This window comes from Pristis pectinata, chromosome 28, assembly GCF_009764475.1.
Source record: "Pristis pectinata isolate sPriPec2 chromosome 28, sPriPec2.1.pri, whole genome shotgun sequence".
Classification (NCBI taxonomy): domain Eukaryota; kingdom Metazoa; phylum Chordata; class Chondrichthyes; order Rhinopristiformes; family Pristidae; genus Pristis; species Pristis pectinata.
In genome coordinates, this window is record NC_067432.1 from 6,697,714 (window position 1) to 6,710,745 (window position 13,032).

General features: G+C 43.0%; 1 protein-coding gene across 3 annotated transcripts in view; it reads right to left on the reverse strand.

Annotated features, from left to right (window-relative positions):
* Positions 1-13,032, reverse strand: part of anp32a (acidic (leucine-rich) nuclear phosphoprotein 32 family, member A) — a 33,803-nt gene that overhangs the window by 11,750 nt on the left and 9,021 nt on the right. The window lies entirely within an intron of this gene.

Sequence of the window (13,032 nt, forward strand, 5' to 3'; positions counted from 1 at the left end):
ACTTATCTTCACACACACAACTTAGACCTGGAGCTGTATTTTTGCAGACCTTTAATCCCACAGAAAGTCACACAGATTATACCGAGAGATTTTGCTAATGGTATACTTGGTTACTTGTGCCACAATAAATAGTTAGATTTAATTTGAAAGATGATTTAACCATGGGAGACAAACCAATTAGGAGGGTAATGCATCTAAAAGGCAGCTTCTACCATTCAATATCATGCACCTGAGTTATACCCAAATACCGGTAATGTAGCAGAAGCAAGCACCAGAGTTACTACAGATTCAACCACCCATCTCAGCTCCTCAAACAGTTTTTAAATCCAAGATTGTCAGAAGGCAAGAGGTTAGACTACTGGAGCTAAAAGTGAATTATAGACATGTGGAAGATGAGGATGGGCATAAATTTCAGGATCTTCCCAGAATCCAAAAGGTGCAATTTGACAGGAGTTAAACTGACAGCACCACATCGGCACATTTTTCTCATTGCCTCGAACGGTAACTTTGAGGCATTACATGTTTAGTTGGAAGCACCACAGGGCTAGAATCAAAGCTCCCGGACTTCAAAGTCCTATAAGTATCAGCTGATGAAAGCCAGTGCCACAGAGACCAGGGGCTCACTCGTGACCAGGCACAACGCAGAAACAGAAAGTGCTGGCAATACACAGCAGGTCAGTCAGCATGTGTGGAGAGGGAACAGAGGCTGATGAAACCTGTTTATTTCTAGTATTCTCAGCTTTTTATTTCAGATTTCTAGCCTTTATTTTTTGAGCTCTGAAAAACAAAATCATGACATAAAAACTCAGATTTACATCCACAGAAGAATGAAATCCTTTGAATATCAGAGCACCATTATGAAGTGTCACAGGGGAGCGAGCTACCCCAGATATCCTGACAAAATCAGTCAATACTACCACTGCAGTTAGTGGGATCTTGCTATGTAGAAATTGGCTGCTAGTCTCCTATCTTACAACAACTACATCGTAAGCACTCGTCTAGTTCTAAAATAAAACTGTGCCATTTAGATGCATGTTATTTTTTGAAACAGGCCTGGAAAGGAACCATTATCAAGTCAATAAATCCTATAGTAAAAAGGTATTGTCCCACTTTATCAGGTGCTCAGACAGGGCACATGGCTTGTTTGCAATTCAATAATTTCAACTCCAGGATCAATAGGGTGCTTATTTTTTCAAGTGCTAAAATGCCAATTGATCAGCAAATAGAGAGACCTCTGTAATCACTTATCTGTAACAAATATTTAAATGGCAAGACATTAGGGTCAGAGTTATGGTGTTATACAGAACAGAAACTTCAGCCTAACTTGCCCAGGCCGACCAAGTTGCCTACCCAAGCTAGTCCCATTAAGTCAGCAAGAAAGCTTCTAGTTGGCTCTTGTACACCCAGGGATAGAGTATTTAGTCAGCACAAGCATGCAATGAATAGAAAAAGATATCACCACCACTTGGGCAACCTGTGTGCCCGGCTCTCACTAAAATACCATCTGATGGGTAGGATATCAGAGATCAAATAATCACACTACTGCATTGTATTGTAGGGCTTTAATACAACTGAGGTATGCAAACAGAGGACAGAGGCTGGCAAGTCATTCAGATCCACAAAGTAATTCCCAAGGGGCCGAATCGAAAATTAAAAACCCTTATCTCAGCAAACTCCTGCACAGTCAGATGGCCACATGGCCCAGAGGTGGCAGATCGCAGATGGTGTGGACGGGGACCTCAAACATCATGGTCCTGGAATGTGCTCAGCACTGCACACGTGGGTGGTCACCTGCCGACATCTCACTGGGGGAAGGTGGGGACCACAATATTCCAACCCAAGGGAGACTAGTGTGCTAAGTGAATGAGCAGCCCAAGTCTTTTAGGAAGAGAATGAGGATTATTCTTAAACCTATGAGAGCTAAGAGTGACATCCATATCCAGGAGTCTATTTAACATGATGGCATTTACTCTTTCAGTGCATCTCAAATCCAATACTGGTGCCCTGGCCCCCAGTGACTTGTTTTCATTCTGTGCAAAACCAAATGGCCAAACACCTTCAGCACTCCAGCATGGCAAAACCTACCTCTCAGCTCCACACAAATACCTTACTCAGCAAGGGTAGTTAGTTGCAAGTGTGTTAGAATGCCAATTTAAGGACCTAACACAGGTTTCAAGGACCGTCTTCCTCAGCATTCGATCTATCGATTAACTGACTCTCGCCCCCCCACCAAAAAGAGGGGAGAAATCCCCCCAACAGCATGCCCAAGAAATTTTGGTGTGTAACCTCAGCATTACAATTCACTTAAAAAGCAGCCTCAATAATGGCACCAAAATCCATGAACATTAAATTACTCCAAAATGCAGTTCATCAATAAACATAATCCAGCCACTTAGAAAATGTCACTCCATGGATCAATAATTTAAGTTACACAGTTAAAGAGACTCCAATTATTTGCTTGAATAACAAAGTAAATGCAGAGCTTGCCCTCGGGATTCAACACTGTTGGGTACAACAGATCACATGGTCTGAAGTAACTGGTTCAGCACTTGCATCCTTTCTTTTTCAATCTTTTTATTTTCAGATTAATACAGAATAATACATAACATTGGCAATTATACACGTAATACAAAGCGATCGGGAGGACAATCATGACATAGCCAAAAGAATAAAAAAATATTCTAAGCCCCATTGTTTCTTAGTAAACGAATATATTACAAAAAAAATCAAAACAAGAAAGAAAAAGATTAAATAAAAAATCCCAAGTTGAAAAAAAAATTGTAAGTAATAAAACGAAACAAACTAGAAATAAATTTCAGAAGAAAAAATACTGGACCGACATCTCTCGATAAGCAAAGAGCATTATTATGTCGTCAACTCCACTCCTCTAAGTGGAAAGATTATTGAAAAGAGATCTATATCATATGAAAATATCGAATGAATGGACTCCAAACTTCCTCAAATTTAAGCGAAGAATCCACAGTGCCACTCCTAATTTTTTCTAAGATTAAACATGATATAGTTTGAGAAGACCATTGAAGAGTAGTGGGAGGTATTTATATTCTTATTTTATATCTGCCAATCTCACCATGCCCCAGAACAGTGCAGCACCAGTGAAATACAGATCTGAATGGGAGGCACTCTTGTAGGAAATACCTTCAACAAAATTAACACTTTAGTGATGTTGGCAAGGACATCAGGGAGAACAGCTCTGGTCTTAAAGACATGGGATCTTTAATGCTCCCCCAAGACAGAAGACAAGGCCTTGTATTGCCAGAACATTGGACCATAGTTGGACTACTGTGGGCAGTTGTGGTCACCACACTACAGGAAGGGTGTGACTGCATTGAAGAAGATGCAGAGAAGATTGACCAGAATGTTGCCTAGGTGGAGGGTTTCAGATACAAGGAGAGACTGGGTTTGTTTTACTTGGAGTGGAGCAGGTTGAGGGGAACCTGATAGAGGTAAACAAAATAATGAGGAGGAAAGGCAGGGTAGACAGCAGGAAACTATCCCCTGTAACAGGTGTCAAAAACTAGAGGACATAGGTTTAGGGTGGGAGTGGTGGAGGAAAGAATTTTTTTTTTAAAAACCAGATGGTAGTTGGACTCCAGAACACATTGCCCAAGCAGGTAGTGGAGGCAGAGACTCTCTCAACATTTAAGTATCTAGACAAGCACTTGAAATGTCAAGTCATGGAAGGCTCAGAGCAATTGCGGGAAAAGTGGAATTAGCCTACGTGGATACATGATGGTTTGTATGGACACAGTGGGCCATAGGGTATAGAAGCCTGAAGTCCCACACCAACAGGTTCAGGAACAGCTACTTTCCTACAACCATCACGTTCTCGAACCGACCTGTACAACCCTAACCCTTCTCGGCAATGGAAGGCCTCTTGCACTACCATGAACTTGTCTCTGATCGTGCAAAACAAGACATTTGTGCAAATAGTCTTCCCCCCACCCAATGTCAAATATAAATTATATCAATGTTGTGTGTGTTGTCTGTACCTAAGTGCCTGTGATGCTGCTGCAAGTTTTCCATTGTACCTATACCTCACTACACTTGTGCACGTGACAATAAACTGGACTGTTTCTGTGCTGTACTACTCGAATACCCAACATAACTACACTGGAACATCAGCCTAGACTTCCATGTGAGTGGAGAGATCTCACGGGAGTGGGGCAGGGGGAAAAGAAGGGGTGGAGAGCACGCAAGAGCAGCCAGGGAAGAGTTGGGCAGAGGCTTGGCTCGGAGTCCCAATTTTTTTTTAAGGGTGGTTAGTGATCAAGGGGAGGGGGGGTTTCAGGGAGTGGATTTCCAGAACATGGAACCTGCTGCCAATAGAGTGAAAGCCGCGCAACATCACCAGCCCGAGTTCAAATGGCAGAGGGAAGACATCCAGAGGAAGACGTAGGGTGGTGGTAGAAGAGACTTATTCAGGTTGGAGGCCTGTGAGTAGTGGTGTTCTGCAGGGATCTGTACTGGAATCTCTGCCGTTTGTGATGTACATAAATAACCCGGATGAGTATGTTGATGGGTGGGTTAGTAAGTTTGCAGACTGTACCAAGATTGGTGGAGTTGTGAATAGTGTAGAAGACTGGTGATGGATACAGTGTGATATAGATCAGTTGCAGATGTGGGCAGAGAAATGGCAGATGGAGTTTAACCCGGATAAATGTGAGGTGTTGCACCTTGGTAGGACTAATGTCACGAGGCAGTACACTCTAAAGGGCAAGACAGTGTTGAAGAGCAGCGAGACCTTGGGGTGCAAGTCCATGGCTCATTGAAAGTGGCTACACAGCTAGATGCAGTGGTTAAGGAGGCTTATGGAATGCTTGTTTTCATTAATTGAGGTACTGAGTATAGGAGACAAGAAGTTATGATGCATCTCTATATAACTCTGGTTAGGCCGCATTTAGAGTACTGCGTGCAATTCTGGTCACCTCACTATAGGAAGGATGTCAGGGCTTTAGAGAGGGTGCAGAGGAAGTTTACTAGGATACTGCATGGATTGGGGGCATGTGCTATCAGGAGAGGCTGGACAAGCTTGGGCTCTTTTCTCTAGAGCGGTGGAGGCTGAGGGGTGATCTGTTGGAAGTGTATAAAATTATGAGGGGCATAGATAGGGTGGACAAGCAATATCTTTTTCCCCATTATTGAATGATCCAATACCAGAGGGCATGCATTTAAGGTGAGAGGGGATAGGTTCAGAACAGATGTGAGGGGTACTTTTTTTTACACTCAGAGTGGTGGATGCCTGGAATGCATTGCCTAATAGGGTGGTGGAGGCAAATTCATTGGGGGCTTTTAAGAGGGGCTTGGACGGGCACATGAATGAGAGGAAAATGGAGAGATATGGGCATTCTGTAGGCAGGAGGGATTAGCTATGTCAGCACAATATTGTGGGCCAAAGGGCTTGTTCTGTACTGTACTGTTCCAGGTAGGGAATGGATGGGGAGGGGACAGGACGAGATGAATTTGGGAATCAGCAGAGCTCTGTGAAAAATGGAAAAGCTGAGTTATAGTGCATGGGAGAGAAGATGAGGAGCATCAATAGTTGTCAGGCTATATAAAGAAAATAAAATCAAGTGCATCATAAAACATGCTGAGGTCAGGTGTGATGTCTGCATGGGATATTACAACCAATCCACAGCATGTGATCCCAAAACTGGTCGGGAGTGGATATGGGGCATCAGTGGAAGTCAGAGTGTGGTTTTGTCACAGAGTGCTGCACAATGTGGATCGAAAGTACATATAATAATCTTCAGGCACCAATAGCAAATGACCATAGACATGGAATCTTATCTGGTCACCAACCATTCCAAACAGGTTTGCATGGTAATCTGTTGCTCCACCTCAGTCTACACAAGAGCTAATGAGGCCTTTATTTCTCCTTGCTCCTTTACTATTTAAAATGGAAAACCTATAATACTTATTGAAGCCCTAACTCTTTCTGTACATGCCCAAAAGGCATTAATGATTTCAAGCTGGTGTTTTGGAGACATTTCTCTCTGACTGAGCAGAGGTACTGGCTGTTTCTGGAGGTTCAGCACCTTGTAAAACTCACCTCCCCCATGACCAGTTAAGCTTCATGTCAGATCAGGAAGAAGCAGAACTTCAAGGACAGGACAAGGAGAAGAAATACACAGCCCCACACACCGAGGTCGGATTCCTGGCCAAACTTGCACGGTTTTCAAACACTTGGCCACAATCTTTAAAGGAGCAATTGTGCTGTGTTTCTTTAGATGTCACTCCAACCTCCTCTTTCCTTTGAACTTTTGAAAGTCAGGGCTGCATTTTTATAGCACCTTTCATATTACTTTCAGGACACTGCTTGAGCACCACAACAACACATCTTTGAAGTACTGTCACAGCAGCCAATTTCTACACAGCCATGGCAGAACAATAACCTGAGTTGGGGTAGGAAGCAGGTATCACATATCATTTCCTATAGACCAAATGCCAGTAAATGGGATTAGTATAGATGGGTATTTGATAGCATGGACATAGTGGGCTGAACAGCCTGTTTTTGCATTGTATGATTCTAAGTCAGTTTTAGTGATGTTAGACAAAAGGTAAAATAAAAGGTCAAAATCCTCACTGAGAATTCTACTGGGCCTGGAAACTTGGGAGCCGCATCTTCAAGAGAGCAAGAACTCGCAGGATATTCAATCATGAAGGGCATCACAAGTTAGACTCTTCCAACGCCCACGTAGTTTGGAAGTAACCGGTCATAGTGCGCCTCCCAATCCCAACCATAATAACGTTTCGGATATGGCCATCATGGGATATGGGACTTGAACCTCCAACTTGATGTGTTTTTGTGCTGTGGATGGTGATCAACTCTATCAATACAGAAGTCCAATCATTCCCAAAAGACATTGCTGGCAGAATCCAAATCAGTGGCCGTCAGGTCAGTGAAGAGTCAGAATTATATCCTCGATCATAGCCAATCTGTCGGTCTTGTACAATACCTCCATTTAAATGTTCTTGCCTGCGTATTCAAGTGGTTAGGTTTGTCTTTCATCTCCATTCAGCATTCCTTCAATTTCGTACCTTTATTTTTACTCAGCTACCACTGGTCACCAATGGCATCTGGGAATATCTTCCCCAAGCCTCTCTTGTCCTTTCAAAGACCACCCATATCTAAACTATTGGTCTTGTGTCCTTTATGGAAGCTTAGTGCTAATTTTGATATATACTTACGTGAAGCACCTTTGAATAGTTTTAATAGGTTTAAAAGGCAGTTAAAGCTTTTGTTTTTCTGAAATCATTCATTAATCCCGTCTAGTTTTGTTAGGCCGAGAAATTTGGCAGTGGCAACTGGGTGATTGGTGCTGAAATACTAACTAGAATACCAGTCAATTAGCATCAGCAACGTGCGATCAATAAATATGAGGCTTCATTTAAAACCAGAGGTTCCACTAGAACAAAATATACAGCCAAGATGACAAAAGTTGAGACCTACAAAGAGCTCGTGGTGTTACACTTCCCTCGCTTGCCATCCGTGAGGCCAATACGACTGTCAACTGAAACAATTCCATGTCGATCTTCAATAAAGATGCTTGAAGGCAGCAAAAAGCATCACGTCAGTGAACAACTGGATTCAAAACTCTTAAAGGCTCTCGACTTTCCTCCAGGAATTGCCAGGGGAGCACTGCACCATGGGAGAGGCCCCGCCAAGGAAGAGAAACTCCTACTTGAACCACCGGAAGGAACTTGCATTCAACCTCAGGATGTCCCAAATAACTTTGCAGCCATTGCAGTATACCAGTGTAGAAAGTGAAATTTATGGTACACCAGGACCCAAAATACTTTCAAATGTGAAAAGCTGTCATGCATAAAACCGATTTTTTTTTATTGCAGTTCTACACAAACACTCCCCTGCTAGGTTTATCTTTGACAGAAGCAGAAAAAGGGTTTCCATGTGGTGTTATTAGGTCAGATTTATGACCAGCCAAGATTCTTACAGAAAGTCCTGTTTCTGCATACACAGCCCAAAATGGATTAATTATTTCAAATTGATGCTTCAGAGGCACCTCTTGACCAAGCAGGGGTACTGGCCATTTCTGGAGGCTCAACACCTTGTAAATCTCACCTTTGGAATAACTACTTTAGCTCAGGTCAGACAGGGAGAGGGACCAAGTTCCTCAAACCTACTTCAGAGAGAACCTCAAACTCTAACCAAAAAGAGTTTTTAAAAAGAGGAAAATGCCTTCTACAAGCCAAGAATGTCCCAAGTCATTTTATACCCAATTAAGTAATGTAGTTACAGTTGCTGGAAAGCCAGCTTCCACAACTAGCAACTTGATGATAATCATCTATTGTAGACAGAGTTGAAGACTCAGTAATACCCAGGACAGTTGGTAAACTTGCCTGCTCTTCCAAAATAGCGAGAGGGGATCTTTTACATTTGATCTTGAGCACCAAGTTCTCCCTTTCATCTCTCAAGTACAGTACTGCACTGTCAGTATGAGCCTGGATAACATGCTCAATCTTCTGCAGCAGGGGCAGAAACCACAGACACTTGTCTACATACCCCTCCCAGAGGCAAGTAGCCTTTAAGAGTTTCAAATCCATAGAAGTATCACTGCACACCCCCTCTTCCCACACAGGCAATTATATTGCCCTAATTACTGCCACTCTATACATAGACAAGCTTTGCCCCCAGACAGACATAACCACAGAAACCTCCAAAAGCTTGGGAGAATGGTTCTCTGGGGAGAAAAGAGTTAACATTCCTCACACCCCTGCCCCTTCAGAAGCCGCAGTGTTGAACCAACAATGGAGATTCAATCACCAACATCCACAAGTTAAGTCACAGCCAATGATCCCTAATTTCCATTAAGTAATATCACTTGTCTCCTTGTGCCTTTTTATTTAGAAGCCAAACCCCCACTTCCTATACTACACAAGATTCACAATCCAACTTTCTGCTTCTCTCTCCTGCAGGATATAGGAAGCCTCTCTGATTGCCTAGCCGAGGGAGCACCACTACCCTGTGAGAAAGGTTACTGTAGACTATTGAACCATGGGTGCAAAGGCAAGTCAATGATGTGGGAAAACCAAGCACCCACACACACTGGACATTACAATCACAACAGAAGCCTACCCCTTCGAACCCATCCTCCTCCCTGACAGCATTGCCCAGAATAAAGCTTGGCACAATGCTCTTGTTATTTAGTCAGGCACATGAGAGAAAAGGAGTAGCAAGATACACCAATGGGACAAGTTGTGGCAGAGTGGGAAAAGACTCCAATCATGGCATAAGGAAATGCTAGAAATACTCAGTAGGACAGGCTGCATCTGAGGGAAGAGAAACAGAGCTAACAGTTCAGGTCAAGCTGGGAAGGAGGGAACAGAAGCTCATTAAGCTGCAGAGAAGGTGAGGGCATGTGTCTGATAGGGCAACACCAGAGTGACCATAGGGGTTAAGCTGTAAACAAGGTTATCAGGTCACTGAGTGAATGGGAGGAGTTTGAGAGTGAGAACAGAGACAGAAGATTGCAAGAGTTGTGAAATGCAGAGCGGGAAGACGTGCCCTGCAGGTCAGGAATATCCTCCACTCTCAGAGAGAGAAAGGGGAAAGAAGAACAAAGCTGAGCTAATGTCACAGACAGATGACTTAGTTATTGTCCAGTAACCTAAGGCCTGGCCTATTGAACTAGATGTAACTTCAAATCCTCTCATGGAGGCTGGGGAATTTATTGTAATTACATAAATCTGTCAGTAACAGTGACCATGAACCTACCCAATTGTTGTATAAAAAAAAATCCACCTTGTTCCTTACGCAGTCTGGCTTACATCTGACTCCAGACCCACCACTGCAATCCACTCCCAACTACCATCCAAAATGGCCAAAGCAAGCCTACCCTAACCCAACTGGGGAGGACACAAGACGTTGGCCTTAGGATTTGGGCTGAATGATGATGCAGAGGGTGAAAGGGCTTTTCCTACTTAGGAGGAAAACATCCTCCTGCTTAAGCATTCAATTGTTTATCAACCAGTGACCCTCAACCTGTGAGCGAATAGTAACAATTGGTTCTGCTCTGCAAGTTACCTGCATTTCTGTAGAAGACCCAACACGCTAGCTATAACCTGGATGGGGACCGTACTGAAACAAGGTTTGACAGGGTAAATGCTGGGAGAATGTTTCGTCTTAAGCGAGTGTCTAGGACCAGTGGTCATGGTCCCAGAATAAGGGGATGGCCTTTAAGATTGAGATGAAGAATTTCTTCTCACAAAGGGTCGAGTGTCTTTGGAATTCCTTGTTCCAGAAGCTGTGGAGGTTGAATCCTTGAGTATGTTCGAAGCCGAGATCGATTTATTAATCAGTAGGGGAATTAATGTGAGCGTACAGCAGGGAAGCAGGGACTTGGAGGAAAAATGTACGAGCCCTAATCTTGTTGAATGGTAGATAACGCTCACAGGACTGAAGGGGGCCACTCTAGTTTCCATTTCTTATGGATGAATTTTTAAAATCCCATACCAAATGTATTTCATGCCCAGATTAATTTAATCAGTTCAGATAGAGGACACTTTCATATTCAGGATGATCAAGTGACTGCAAAGTGTTCATAATTTCATAGGTCTATCAGGTCCCAATTCTGCAAAGTACAAGCTGCTACTCCTGTAACGAGGGAAGCAGTTGATGTGCGAGCTTTCATTAGCAGCTGTGCAACAGAAGCATTGAGCACAAGCACTTCTTCCAATGATTTCGACAACTCCTCATTCTGCATTCTCCACAGACTAACACTGGGGCGAAAACATTTGGAAATGTGTTTATGGAATAAAGACAAAGTATTTTACTTACAACTAGGGGCAGCGAAAAAGGATCTTCAAGCTGAAGGTTGACCAATACACAGTGTGCAAGGGTCAAGGTGCAGTAAAGGCTGTGCAGAGTGCAAGCTACAAATAACCTCAGATTACATTGCTGAAAATATTTTTCCAATTCCCAAACAGAAGACTTAAGCTAGAGTAAAGGTCCTTCCTATGACTTCCTCCAGCACTTGTCTGGGAGGGAGCTCACACCCAACAGGAAGTGGATCAACTCGACCCAAACCTTTCACAAAGGACATGCCACCAGCCAAAAGTCTGGTTTGTATCAAATCCAGGGCCAGCAGTACAAAACCATCACCTGCTCCAACAAAGCCCCAAGGTCACAGGGATTTTGCAGCAAGTCACCAGTTAACTGAGACAGTGCAACTCTAAGGAAAGTAATATCCTGATGGGTTAGGTTACAAAAGCAAAGCCGCTGTCTGGTTGATGAACAATTGCCAGTTTAAGCAGTAGGATATTTTCCCTGAAGTAGAAAAAGCACTTTCACCCTTGATACATGGTCATTCTGCTTAAATCCCAACTCACAATGATGTCACTGTGTTTACTGACACACCGGCTCCTGTCTGACAACAGCCCGATTTGCAAATCTGACCTCTTTACCCAACTCTAATCTGTTCCAACACTACAGCCTTCCCAAGGACTATGCTCTTTTACTTCTGGCTGTTTGAAGAACAGAAGCGCCATTAGTTACTATTCCTTTTTAAAATCTCTCCCTGACCCTGCAGTTGTCTCTTTCTTCCTTGAGTCATTGCTTCAAAGCCCTTACTACTTAGCCCAGGTCTTGGGGCACCTGTCTTAGTATTTCTATGTGGCTCAATGTCAAATTGTTTGATAAACACTTAAGTGATGTGCTTTGAAAAGTTTTACAAGTTGCAATTCATGCAAAAGAAAATGAACCATTTAAATTCTCTTTAAACTGCATTTAATATTAAGTGTTTTCCAACTCATTTTCAATATTCTGAAGAGACCTTTCTCACCACTTCACCATCACCACTAACACCTACTCCCCTTCTTACAGCACCCTCCTATACAAATCACACGAACTACAATATCTGCCCTTTCACCTCCTCCCACCACTCAAGCCCCCCCCCCCCCCCCAAAACACTCCCAAGTGAAGCAACAATTGTACTTCATTGAATTTAGTGTAGTGCATTTGGAACTCTCAATATCTTTGCTAGAATGAAGAAACCAACCGTAGATTGGGCGGTGTTACAGAACACTTCAGTCCACAAAAGGTGAGCAAGCTTCCAGATGCCCATCGCTTTAATTTGCCATCCCTCTCCAACATCTGACACACTCCTGACGAAGCCCAAGAAACCCTCACTTCATCTTCTGACCAGGCACACTACAGCCCTCAGGACTTCTCATTGAATTCAATGATTTCCAGTTATTAGCTTTTGTGGTTTGTACCAAAACTGATCAATTCACATGGATTCCTACTTTCCCTCTCTCCATTGATACCGCCTGATCCATTCTGTTTGGTAACTTCAGATTTCCAGCATCTGCAGTTTGTGTCTCGAAGTTCCAGCACTTTTTCCTTCAGTTCTATTTACATCTCCTTCAGACAGTTCAGCTGTGGTTAATAAAACTTCACCATCCCTTCTTAATTATACAACCAGTAATGGTGTCTGCCAAGTCTCTTGATCTTCACTCTATTCAGAGACATACTTTTTACTCTCACCATTTCTTCCACTGCAAACTGAAAATACCTTTGATTTCTCACTGCCTAGTTTGAAGAAAATAATGAAGAAGCAGGGTTAACTATCTCCCTGCACAGATGCTAACCTGCTGAGAATTTCCAGCAACCCATCCCATTTTCAATTTTTTTCCAAAAACCAGTCAATAGCCTCAAAACGTTAAACTGTACTACGTATAGCTCACTCAACATTTTCCAGCACTTGGAGCATTTTGTTTAGTTCCAGCCTAGGATTTAGGACACCTGGGTCTGGAAAGACAATGGATTTTTAAACTTGGATATCTGGAGAAATGTTGTAGTCAACAGCTTAGCATTGGAAAAATGTCATCTCTTTGTTAGCTAGCTTCAAGTAGCCATCAGCTGCAATAAACCAGCTTCAGTAGCATGCTTGAGACCCAAAAGATCTAGCAAATGGTGGATCCAGAAATTGGATTGAAACTGCTTACTTGTGTTTTGTGGGAGACTCAAACCCATTGGGGAAGATTGGGAGAGTT